Source organism: Pistacia vera, unplaced genomic scaffold, assembly GCF_008641045.1.
Source record: "Pistacia vera cultivar Batoury unplaced genomic scaffold, PisVer_v2 Contig728, whole genome shotgun sequence".
Classification (NCBI taxonomy): Eukaryota; Viridiplantae; Streptophyta; class Magnoliopsida; order Sapindales; family Anacardiaceae; genus Pistacia; species Pistacia vera.
The window spans coordinates 595,706-609,754 of record NW_022196588.1 but is presented as its reverse complement, the minus strand read 5'-3'; the positions used below and the strand labels follow the sequence as shown (position 1 = coordinate 609,754).

General features: G+C 35.2%; 1 pseudogene; it reads right to left on the bottom strand.

Annotated features, from left to right (window-relative positions):
* Positions 1-2,475: 2,475 nt before the first annotated feature.
* On the bottom strand, positions 2,476-3,995 carry LOC116114923 (annotated as a pseudogene).
* Positions 3,996-14,049: the final 10,054 nt, after the last annotated feature.

Here is a 14,049-nt window from a genome sequence, read left to right as displayed (position 1 = left end):
CACTACCCAACTTGTGGGTGATTCTTTTGGAGGAGCCTCCCAGAATCCTCAAGTTGAGTTGAGGCGCATAAGTCTCTTTATGCCCTAAGATCCTGGACATTATTGAGGATTCCGGTTCTTTCCGCAGCGTGAACTGGAGATCGCCTTGACTGGGTGACCTCCACAGAATATGACGACGAGCCCACCGCTCAGGATCTGAGTTCCATGCTACGACCTCCTTAGAAACCTTAGGGATTATATCCCCAGGATTGTCAGCCCACAGAGGAATCAACATGCGGCTACTTGACGAAGACATGAGTATAACTTGCCTCTAGGTACCTGAAACAAAGTGAACATGTGTTAGAGCTCGAAAAACTCGGCACTTATCCACACTTTGCTTTCAATTCATCACCAAGATACTCGCATCGGACAACAAATGCACACGACCTACCAGGATTCTGGTGGCCGCCATGAAAACCCTCCTTAAACCTAGGATTGTCGGAGACACTTAAAAAACCCTAACAAAGCCCTAAAAGACTCAATGTGCCACACATGGCCACCCACAATCGCAAAAATCAAGAAAACAAGTAAAGGAAGGGAAAAGAACCTTACCGAAATAAGAGATAGGATGAACTCGTCGAAAAACACCATGAAGAAGAGAAGCAGCAACGGAATACAAGAATGCTTAAGAATTTTCAAAGTGTAAGCTTTCTGACAAGTTCGCCTGCTTTTATAGTAGTTTGCTTGGAAGACAAAAGGGCAGGGTTCGATCATAGCCGTCGTCTACAGTGAATCTCGACCCTCCATTCGTCAACAATCTTGATCCTTAATGTGGCCGTGTCAATCATCCACAAGGGTGATCAACAGTCAATTTCCTATTCATATCCGTTGCCGCACTTTACCTCAACTTCCGTATGGACAACTGTAGTCGCCCACTGTGACGAAAAGTAACTGCCAAGGGCTATCGCATTTAATCGACATGACCGCGTGGAATTTACACAGTACCCTTTCTTTTCAAATTCCTAGTTTATCGAGAATATCCAAAAGAGAAAAGGTCAGTGTGAGGACGTCGACTGGGCATAATCCAACTTATGAAGCTCAATTGAATCTACATCCAACACCCTACCGAATGTCAAGCTTGATATCAAATCGAGCAATAGTCTTCGAAGCTCGAAATGAGCACAGAACACTAGGGGGCAGATGTTGTATGTGATTTTTCTACCAAGATCGAAGTATTGCAGGTTTATATCTGATCCAGGACTAGCTCAACTGTACTTATTGTTCGACCCAACATTAGCTCGTCGAGTATAGCTCGAACTAGCACGCTAGTCGTACCAATTTCGTAGTTGTTGAACCAATTCACGGATAACTTCAGATCCCAGATATTTTGGGCGTAGGCTCAAGAGTTCAAGTCGTCGAACCATTTTAAAAATCTCTTTGCCATTTAATTTAATGTACTTATTATTTATTCACTGCGGTTATCCTGATCACGCACACATCGTTCTGATCCCAACTATATCGATCGGATCACTCTAGTTGGTGTAACTCTTGCTTAACTTAATTTTTTTTTTTTTTATCAAATAGTTCTTCAAAGATAAAACTTTATACACAAATACCCCTTTGCTCTAATTCGTTACATGTCATTGTGTTCAAAACACTTTCTTATACTTACATTTTACCCCCGACACTTTCTTATAAGGACAAAGTTATCATTTTACTCACCTACCACCACAACAGCAACATAACAGATTTAGGGTAAATAAATATTCATGAGACAGTTTTCAAATTTTAAAGGGTCCATTTTTCAAAGGTACAAAACTTGCATCCAAATTTTAAGTTTGGAAACCTTAAGTCCAATATATTTCTATACGAAGAAATAAATGAGATGAGATAAGATCGTAAACAAAATTTTATATTTTTGTCCCTAAATTAGAGAGAAATGAATGAAAAAAAATTAATTGTTTAATGTTTAATTATATGAATATACTAATCATTTAAATCATTATGAGACGAGATTAGTTATTGGTCTATTTAATGGGTTGAATGTTTGCATCAGCTTATTACTAGGCCGGTGTCGAACCACTTGCATGCACCTTAACTAATCTTCAGTGTCTTGAGTTAACAACCGAGTAAATCTCCAATGGTCACTCTCCCATTAGCAAGGATCAAACTCGATCTCTTGATAATACCTCAAAAATCCCATTTAACCACTTGGCTACCCAATGGTGGTTTTAAAGTTATTGTATTGTATTCATGAATATTCCTCATTGTTGAGCAAAATGACAAAATTCAGAATTTCACCAAGGAATTTCAGGATGTCCAGCATTTCAAATAGCAGAGGTGGAACAAATGGACTTTCTATTTCTTTGATATTTGGATTTAGGGCATTCGTACTGTCCAAATACAATCAACCATTTGGGCTGATGCCTCAGTTTTCTCTATCTATTTACACAGGCAGTAAGCTTCTTGAAGGGAACTTGGATGCAGCCAACTTCATTAGATTTCCACCTCATCAATTCCATTGTCATCTCCGTTCTCAGAGCTGAACTCCCCTCTAGAGATCATATTCATGAACGACTTCGTGGCTTGCCAACAGCATGGGAGGTTTTCTTTGCAGCCCCAGCAACAACTGGTTGCAAAGAGATGATAGGGAGACTTGCCCTCTCTTGTCATAGCTGGGTCATAAAAACAAGTCGCAAAAATCAGACATGGTAAAGGAAAGTAAAGCAGAGATAATTTACTAGTAACCGAGGGAAAAAGCAATGGACACACTTATACTTACAGATGGTTTGTGGCGACAACTGTACCAATCTGTCGGATTCCAGCTTCTGCTGCCTGCACAGCTTGGGCTGATTTGTTGACCCCATCAGCAATTTCTTGGCTAAATAACCAATTCCCTAAACAATATCATTAGTATTTTAAATGAGAATAGATAAGATGATTCTTAATAACAGGATTATATGCATAAATAAATATACTAAAATCTCCAGTTTAAAGCATTGTTTTTCTTAGGTTTATTTGAAGGAGTCCTCATAATACTTAATAAGACAAAAATGTAGAGATTCCAAGGGTACAAAATTGCCAGAACAACATAAAGAATTTAGTTAAAATGTAAGGATCTTAGTTTCACCTTAAGTCACTCAGTTTCCAGAGTGAGATCACTGTTTCCATGCCTGAAAGCCTAATTGCGGCCATTGTACTGGGAAGTTCCTCGCGAGCAGTATCTGCTAGCTTTGCAAGAGATGTTGCCGCTCTCCCCATTGCCTACAGGCCAGATTATAAAACAGACAAATAGAACCAACTTGCATAAGATGAATTTAGAATGATAAATCGTCCACAAAGAGGCAGAAAGAAACCTATATACTTTCAGATCCCCAGCATCATAGAGAATCAGATAAAGTAGCTTGCTTCATGGGATCAACAATACTTGAATCTATACCTCATTTGAATATCCTTACTTGTGGGAATTACTAAGATGGCCATAATAGAAATTAAAAATCCACTTGTCAAGAATGTAACATTGCCGTGCATAATCTCTAACTAATTACTGGTGTGCTAAATACAACAGGCAATAGCACATTCTCAAATTTATATGCTAAAGAGCCTTGTGATATTCTAAATAGGCATGATTGCATTGTAACTGTCAGTGATTTCTTATCAGAAGCAGTGACTAGGGCTTTTAGATTTTCTATACCCAATGTGGTTCTCATAACCGCAATTAGACACTCTGATAGGCCAACAGTACCACTGTTCAAATTTATCTAAACACAGGGACTGGAAACTTATCTTTATTCAAGGTAAGCATTTTTGTCTCATATTCCAATACTAATCATGCTGAAATAAAGATAATTGAAGCTTATATTGGCAGGGAAACCTTGAGATCCCAAGTTAGGCAAGAGCAACAAAATCTATTAGAACTGATATCATACAATACTGTTTAAGCCAGATCACTATAGAAGGAAAAAAATTTAATTACTTACATAGAGTGTAGGAACAGCTGAAATAACAAGGCTGGTGAAAGCAACAGAAGTCTGCATGCATAGAAGTAACTTGTATTCATAAGTAATGGAACAACTTTGCCAGTGCAGTCAACAAACTCATAACCAAGAGGTGAAAAAGAAACGTAGGGCATTTTTCAACTTGAAATTCAAACCCAACAGCACTATAAGGATATTGAAAGAATTTCAACAAAATTCAACTTTTTAATTGTAACCAAATTTCCTCATAATTAAACTTAATTTTCTCAACTAAAACTTAAATACTTAGTTTACATATAATCACCCATCTACTTTCTCCTGAGATCTCTATTGCCAATTATGATAACACACAACCCATCATGAAATTCCACTCTACAAAAACTACACAAGCACATACGCATCTCAGATAATAAAAACCCACAATTACTAAAGGATTTTTGATATAAAACTCATATTTTCCATTTACACACCAATCTAACAGTTAACATCATTAGACCACGCCATGAAAAAGTTGAAATCCATGAACAAATAATTTAAAGACATTAAGCTCTCAATCACAATAAAACCCATAAACCATATTTAGAGCCTAACAGAATCTTCATTTTTTTTCTATATCCAGCCAACCAATACGACTGCCTGGTTCAAATTTCCATAAAGCTACATGTAACAACAATACCAACAAAGATTTCAAAACTAAAGCTCCTAATCCAGCAAATTCAAAATATTAACAAAAATAATCATTCATAATACACTTACTATTTGCACACACCATTATGACCTGCTGAGTAGCTTAATCTCTACAAATTTACTTAAAACCCAGTAAATTTATACCAAAACACGAATACCCATCACAATTCAAACCTTTTAAGCTCCATCACAACAAACAAAACTACAATATCTACACAAACCCTAATACACTCACCGCCCATAACATAACCAACTTGAAATTCATACAAATCCCTTATGATAACACACAATTAAAAATGCCCATAAAAAATTCAAAACTTCTAAGCTCCCAACCACAAGAAAATCCAGAAAAGCATACCGTGCAAGCAATAAAGTCAGCAAAAAGAAAGCTTGATCACTCAGCTTAGTTTACGGGCGGAAGATAAGAGGAAGAGTTGTGTTTGATACTTGACTTGAATTCAGTCTGCAAATTTTCTCAGGAACTGAACTTTCTGATATGGGGTTGATGTTGATTGTTTATTGAGCTATGGTGTAGAGCGAGTTTTTGAAGAGTGAATTGGGGGCAAAAGAGAGTGTTTTCTCATTAAGTGGGACGTTAAAGGGAGGAATTTGGGTAGCGAAATTGAGGTTTTGGGAATTAAAATAGGGTTCTTTGAAGAAATGAAAGAAATGGTGAGGGAATGACAGGAATTTGGTTTTATAAGATTTGGTTTCATTGTGAGAATTGGATAGAGGAGATGGATGGAGTGAGCTCGGAAAATATAGAAAATCGTTTTTTTCTAGTGTTTTGTTGTTCAAAGATGGTATAAATTTAATGAAGCTTTTATAATTTAAAAAATATTCTATTTTTTATTCTTTCTCAAAAGAGAAATTCAGTAGAGTTTTTTTTATATTTAAAAAATATTACTTTGATAAATTGATGAAATTTTAGGAATAATGATTGAAGCATGGTTTTATTACAATTCAGTGATTTCCCTGCAAAGATAATTGAAAAATATGCTCTATCATTGTTTACCATATGAATTGTTAATACAAATAATTCTGTTTGTGAGAGGCTGACAGCTAATAGAGAGAGAATGTTTCAGTAATAGTGCTTGATTAAAATATAATTATTTTAAAATTATTCTTACAAATTTTGAGATCAACAAATCCTTTCTCTAAGAGTAAGTCAATAAAATTTACCAACTTTTTTTTTTTTTTTTTTTTTTTTATGATGGATACCAGGCCAATTTGCGTATACTTTAACTAACCTTAGATCAATTGAACATCTTACAAGTCCATTGTTTCTTTTTAATATACTTCAACTAATCCTAGAATTCATTAAACCTCTACAAGTTTAATATTCCTTTTTTTTTTTTTTTTTTTTAATGATCAGGATGTCCAAGTCAGTTTATCATACTTCAACTAATCCCTGGACTCATTAAACACCCTATAAACTCAATATTCTAAAGTAAACCATAAATGTGATAAGTAATTTCAAGATGATTCAACCCAAATTGTTAATGAAAGGAACAAACTTTCTTTACCTCTATACCAATCTCGAGGTTAATTTAGCCTTTCTTTTCTCCTCAAAAGGAAAATCAATCTGATAATATCATTAGAGTTTTCATTTATATAATTTTTCTAAAATTTCAGAATTTTTTAACATAATCTTGAATGGTCCCAATGCAAATGGGAATTTTGAATTGTTCACCAATTGCTTGAGTAAAATGCTTGCTTAGTGAAAGGTGACACTGACAAGCAACAATAATCCACAAATACCAAATTTATAATAAATTTAACGTCTCTTTACAAGGGAAGAAAAAACGATGAGAGAAAATGTAACAATACACAAAGAACCCACTCAAAATTTTCTACTTCACATGACATGACCTTGACTTTACCATATATTCTTCCACAAAAACAGGTCCAAAAAAATACATCTAGTAAAAATGCAGGAGGCGCTGGGAACCTTGCATCGCGTTGTTATTTCAAAAATTGATCGCAGCACAAGAAATTGTCCCATATCAATCTTATGGTTCTTGGAACATGTTATAGATCGAACGATATTCCAGCTTTTCTTCCTGAAAATTAAGTGCACGAAAAGGTATAAGTACATGTATACTTCTTCAATATGAGAAAAGCACAACTTAAGGACTAAAGACTAAACATATGCATTAGTCACAAGTTGCAAATATCGTATTCTTTTTTTTTACAGTGAAAGAGTTGCGAAGATTATTTCCCACAGTTTTTGCACAAGGAAGACCGACGTCTCCCAAGTCTGATTGGTGATGGCTTCATTCAGCTCCCCAATTTGAAGCCTAAGTTGCTCAGTCTCAACCTCGGCATTTTTTCAACCTTCTACTTCCTAGGCAAGGTTGAACGAGGTATGTTTCAACTTTGCTTCCCAATCTGAGGCAATCTTTTGCGCCGAGGTGATCTAGGAGTTCAACTTATTATTGGCACATTACTGTTGTGCCATGTTCTTCTCAGCCTTGACCACCTTGGTTTCAACCTTCACTCGAGCAGCCTCACTTACCTTAATATTGTCAAGGAACTCCCTCTCTTTGAGCCCGAAAATCGCCATCTCTTCCCTAACTCGCTCTAGCTCGGCCTGCTTCTTTTCTTTCTCCTTCTCAGCAACCTGGGCATTAGCCACGGCATCCTCCTTCAGCATCTCCTCTAGTCTCCATCCCTGATGAGTGCCCTTCAATGTGGGATAATACTCATCATAGAGAAACATGCTCGTCACGACAGCCTAGAAAAGGAAAAGCAAAAGTTAGCAAGGAATAAGGAAACCATTTATAAAGGAGAGAAGTGGGCAAACTACTAGAACATTTTCCATATAGCTACACACCTAAGCCAGCATTGGGGGAGGGGGGTGGACGAATCCCTAACACCCGTGAAAGTTCATGGTGTAATTGCATCCCTAGCCGCTGTGGCCCTGATGATGATATGCTTAGGGAGTTGGTCGATTAATGCATCGACCGCAGCTCGAGCTACCTCATCCTTCTTTGCACCTCCCTTCGAAGGCGAGCTTGATTTACTTCCCACTTTGCCTGTGGGAATGGATTTTTTCTTGGCCAAGTCCTTGGCCTCATATTTCTTTGGTTCGTCAGCTTGCCATGCGACCTCCTTGCTTAGGCCACCCTATTGCTTGGNACCAATGAAACAATAAAACCTCTAAACATTAGAGATGAACAAGATTCAAGATAACCATTACTCCAACTTTCTTGAGTTTCAAGAAGAAATTGAAAGAGGAAAGTAAAATAATGCAAGAAAAACGAATAAATGAAGTGAAAAAGGACAGGAGACAGTTGTGATTACTTGGAGAAGAGAAACGAAGGAGTGCTGTTGTCATGTTTAGAAGGGGATGATGGTGGGAGTTAAATAGAGGAAGAAATGGAAGAGAAAATAGTAACCCTTGCAGAACAAGTAGTGAAGTGAAGTGGGGTTTTGTTTTTGGGAATTAAGAATTATTTGACAAGATTCAAATCACTGCTCCAACCCCTTTGCTTGTAAGGGGATGAATGAGGAGAGAGTAGACAAGAAACAGGAGGGAAGAAAACGGACTTTTTATCTTTCCTGGCTCTTGGAGCGACGCGTGGTTCATCAATCCAACTGTTACCCTACCAGTAGACGTACTGAGCTATGAGCCGTGGATGATTGCTATTTCCGGGAAGTATCTGCAGTATACATGATGATGGCTATTTGAGAGAGTTAATTTTTTTAATAATATTATATAATTAAATAGTTATTTTACATTAATTTTGAATAATTTTTATGTATAACTTAATTATAAATAATTTTAAGTTATATTTTAATATTTTTAATATCTGAAAATGTGTTCGATATAATAATTAAAAACTATAAAAAACCGTAAAATCAACATTATCTTTTTCTAATTTACACTTGTTTTTTAGGATCATATTTGAAAACTGTTTTTTGAAAACAATTCTACTTATTTCTACCGAATACATTTTTATAAGATTTGATGTAACCTTATTTTTTTTTTAAAAAAAAAAAATTGTATATAAATTCTATATAACGGATTTAAATATCCCAAATTTTTTATGTCGAACATTAGAGATTTACTTTATTTGTTCTCTTAATATATAGTTAAGTCTCAAGTGTTACAACAACTTTAGAAAAGTATTAAAAACACCCTTGTTGCTTGTTCTTGTTCTCTTAATATATAGTTAAGTCTCAAGTGTTACAACAACTTTAGGAAAGTATTAAAAACACCCTTTTTGAGGGTTATATATATGTGTTTTTTTTTTTTTTCCCGATGATCAGGATGTTCAGACCAATGTTTTAAAACTTGGCTTGACCCGAACGGTTGAACCGGTTTAACCGGGACCCGAAAGCTTCAACGGGCCAGGTTTAACTTTTCCGACTCACCCAAAACCCTAAGATTTGGAAGGATGATCGGCGAACAATCGACGGCCGAAAAGTTAGGGCTTTTGAAGAGTAAGTGCCGATGAATGCAATGGTGGTGAAGACGTTGATTTCCGGTGAGTAAATTGACCGAAAATCGAACAAATGTGGCAGCGGCAACAATAGGATTTTGTCGGCGATTGGCGAGGCTAACGAGAGTGGGGTGAGGTGGGTTTTGGTCGGGAGGAAGAGGGGAGTAATTCTTGGGTGATGGGAAGGGTTTTTGAAGCTGGCATCGATGAGATCTGGCTTGGAATGTCGATGCCGACGTCGGTGAGATCTGGCCGAAATCGAACCTATTTCGGCCAGATTTGAGTAGATTTTAATGAAAATGGGCTTAAGGGACGATTGGGGTTGCATCTGGGGTGTCGCCGCCGCCAATCAGTAGCCGGTCGATTTGCATTTGGGGTGTGTTTGATAAAGTTCAAACCTATAGGGACTTACAGTAATTTTTAGCAGTGTATTTGTCGAATTTTAAAAGTTTTCGCCAACCGGGACCCGAAAACTTTGTCAGGTTTCACCCCGGGTTGGGTTTTAAAACATTGGTTCAGACCAACTTGCACACACTTCAACTAATCATCGAAACCCATTGAACACCCTATAAATTAAATATTCCAAGATAAGCCACAAATATAAAAGGTGACCCTAAAATAGTTTTTTTATATGTTCACAAGGGTTGTATGATTATTTTATGAGACTTTTGATAATTTTAGGGAGGTAAATAATACTTTCCAAAATTGTTGGGACGCTTGAGATATAGCTATCTGTTAGAGGTGAATAAAATTAGCCCCAAACATTAGATAAAGATAAACAATTATTAAGAAAACTATTTTATCTTTGTATCAACTTTTCCCAACATAATATAAATAGGTTTTGCTATAGTACAACGTTGTAACAATATAAAACTTGTAAATCAAAATAATAAAACTTGTAATATCCTCTATTACATAATTGTATTATAGCCATAGCAGTGGCTAAATCAACCATATGGGTTGATATCTCAGTTTATCTAAGTTAATAACATAGGCTAAGGGGAACTAGAAACCATAAAACATCTAAGATTTGGCATTGACATCCTCATTTAGCATGCAATCTTCTTCTCTTTTAACCCTTTACTTGGTACATCTTTTTGGTAGCAATTTTTCCTAATATTTCTGTCCTCCCACTTCTTCAATATAATCAGATGTTGTCAAGAACTGCTCACAACACAGGAAATGTTCCCATATCATCCCTAAGGTGTCCTTAAACATACCATATATTGAATCGCTTTCACGCTTCTGTGCCTACAAATTGAAAACAAATCACAATAATGAACACATGCTTGATCTTCATAATAATAGTCAACAACTGAAATATACACTCCGTTCCACAAAATTCATATTCAAAGGCTACTTTATACAAGGATCGATATCATTAAAATGTATAAACAGGTTTAAGAGAGAGAGTCGTTTGACTAAACAGCAAACAGGTAAATGAAGAGTATCTCTATAATAATATTTGGACAATCTAAATAGAAACTTACCAGTAATTCCGAAACTATTCCCTTGAATTTCAGAGAAACCTCCCTTCTAGCATCCTCAGTTGCAGTCTCAAAATTATATCGATTAGCACTTCTTACCTCGAGCAACAATGATGGGCTTTTATAAACTTCACTTCACTCTTCCAGAGTGAGATCACTGATTTCCATGCCTGAAAGCCTAATTGCGGCCATTGTACTGGGAAGTTCCTCGCGAGCAGTATCTGCTAGCTTTGCAAGGATGTTGCCGCTCTCCCCATTGCCTACAGGCCAGATTTAAAACAGACAAATAGAACCAACTTGCATAAGATGAATTTAGGAATATAAATCGTCCACAAAGAGGCAGAAGAAACCTATATACTTTCAGATCCCCAGCATCTAGAGAATCAGATAAAGTAGCTGCTTCCATGGGATCAACATACTGGAGATCTATACCTCATTTGAATATCCAATTACTTGTGGATTAACTAAGATGGCCATAATAGAAATTAAAAATCCACTTGAATCAAGAATGTAACATTGCCGTGCATAATTCTCTAACTAATTAACTGGTGTGCTAATACAACGGCATAGCACATTCTCAAATAATTATATGCTTCAGAGCCTGTGATATTCTAAATAGGCATGATTGCATTGTAACTGTCAGTGATTTCTTATCAGAAGCAGTGACTAGGGCTTTTAGATTTTCTATCCCATAGTGGTTCTCTAACCGCAATTAGACACTCTGATAGGCCAACAGTACCACTGTTCAAATTTATCTAACCAACAGGAGACTGGAAACTTATCTTTATCTAAGGTAAGCATTTTGTCTCATATTCCAAACTAATCAGCTGAAATAAAGAATTGAAGCTTATTTGGCAGGGAAACCTTGAGATCCCAAGTTAGGCAAGAGCAACAAAAATCTATTAGAACTTGAATATCTACAATACTGTTTAAGCCAGATCACTATAGAAGGAAAAAAATTTAATTACTTACATAGAGTGTAGGAACAGCTAAATAACAAGGCTGGTGAAAGCACAGAAGTCTGCATGCAATAGAAGTAACTTGTATTCATAAGTAATGGAACAACTTTGCCAGTGCAGTCAACAAACTCATAAAAGCCAGAGGTGAAAAGAAACGTAGGCATTTTTCAACTTGAAATTCAAACCCACACACTATAAGGATATTGAAAGAATTTCAACAAAATTCAAACTTTTAATTGTATACAAAATTTCCTCATAATTAACTTAAATTTGTCTCAACTAAAACTTAAAATACTTAGATTTACATATAATCACCCATCTAAACTTTCTCCTGAGATCTCTAATTGTCAATTATGATCAACAACCCCTATCATGAAATTCCACTCTACAAAACACACAAAGCACATACGCATCTCAGAATAATAAAATCCCACAATTACTAAAGGATTTTTGATATAAAACTCATATTTCATTTACACACCAATCTAACAGTTAACATCATTAGACCACGCCATGGACAAAAAGTTGAAATCCATGAACAATAATTAAAGACATTAAGCCTCAATCACAATAAACCCATAAACCATATTAGAGCCTAACGAATCTTCATTTTTTTCTATATCCAGCCAACCAATACACTGCCTGGTTCAAATTTCCATAAAGCTACATGTAACAACAATACAACAAAGATTTCAAAACTAAAGCTCCTAACACCAGCAAATTCAAAATATTAACAAAAATAATCTTCATAATACACTTACTATTTGCACAACACCATTATAGACCTGCTGAGTAGCTTAATCTCCTACAAATTTACTTAAAACCCGGTAAATTATACCAAACAACGAATACCCATCGAACAATTCAAACCTTTTAGCTCCAAATCACAACAAAACTACAATATAACTACAAACCCTAATTCACTCACCGCCCAATAACATAACCAACTTGAAATTCATACAAATCCCTTATATAACACACAATTAAAAATGCCCATAAAAAAATTCAAAACTTCTAAGCTCCCAACACAAAATCCAGAAAAGCATACCGTGCAAGCAATAAAAGTCAGCAAAAAGAAACTTGATCACTCAAGCTTAGTTTAGCGGGCGGAAGATAAGAGGGAAGGTTGGTGTTATACTTGTACATTGAATTCAGTCTGCAAATTTTCTTCAGGAACGAAACTTTCTGTATGGGTTTGATGTTGATTGTTTATTGAGCTATATGTGTAGAGCGAGTTTTGAAGAGTGAATTGGGGGCAAAAGAGAGTGTTTTCTCATTAAGTGGGACGTTAAAGGGAGGAATTTGGGTAGCGAAATTGAGGTTTTGGGAATTAAAATAGGTTCTTTGAAGAAATTGAAGAAATGGGGTGAGGGAAGACAGGAATTTGGTTTTATAAGATTTGGTTTCATTGTGAGAATGGATGAGGAGATGAGTTGAGTGAGCTCGGAAATATAGAAAATCGTTTTTTTCTAGTGTTTTGTTGTTCAAAGATGGTATAAATTTAATGAAGCTTTTATAATTTAAAAAAATATTCTATTTTTATTTCTTTCTCAAAAGAGAAATTCAGTAAGTTTTTTTTATATTTAAAAATATTACTTGATAAATTGATGAAATTTTAGGAATAATGATTGAAGCATGGTTTTTATACATTCAGTGATTTCACTGCAAAGATAATTGAAAAATATGCTCTAATCATTGTTACATATGAAATTGTTTAATACAAATAATTCTGTTTGTGAGAGGCTGACAGCTATAGATAGAGAGAATGTTTCAGTAATAGTGCTTGATTAAAATATAATTATTTTAAAATTATTCTTACAAATTTTGAGATCAACAAATCCTTTTCTCTAAGAGTAAGTCAATAAAATTTACCAACTTTTTTTTTTTTTTTTTTTTTTTTTATGATGGATACCAGGCCAATTTGCGTATACTTTAACTAATCTTAAGATCAATTGAACATCTTACAAGTCCATTGTTTCTTTTTAATATACTTCAACTAATCCTAGAATTCATTAAACATCTACAAGTTTAATATTCCTTTTTTTTTTTTTTTTTTTAATGATCAGGATGTCCAAGTCAGTTTATGCATCTTCAACTAATCCCTGAGACTCATTAAACACCCTATAAACTCAATATTCAAGTAAACCATAAATTGATAGTAATTTCAAGATGTTCAAACCCAAAATTGTTAATGAAAGGAACAAACTTTCTTTACCTCTATACCAATCTCGAGGTTAATTTAGCCTTTCTTTTCTCCTCAAAAGGAAATCAATCTGATAATATCATTAGAGTTTTCATTATATAATTTTTCTAAAATTTCAGAATTTTTTAACATAATCTTGAATGGTCCCAATGCAAATGGGAATTTTGAATTGTTCACCAATTGCTTGAGTAAAAATGCTTAGCTTAGTGAAAGGTGACACTGACAAGCAACAATAATCCACAATACCAAATTTATAATAAATTTAACGTCTCTTTACAAGGGAAGAAAAAACGATGAGGAGAAAATGAT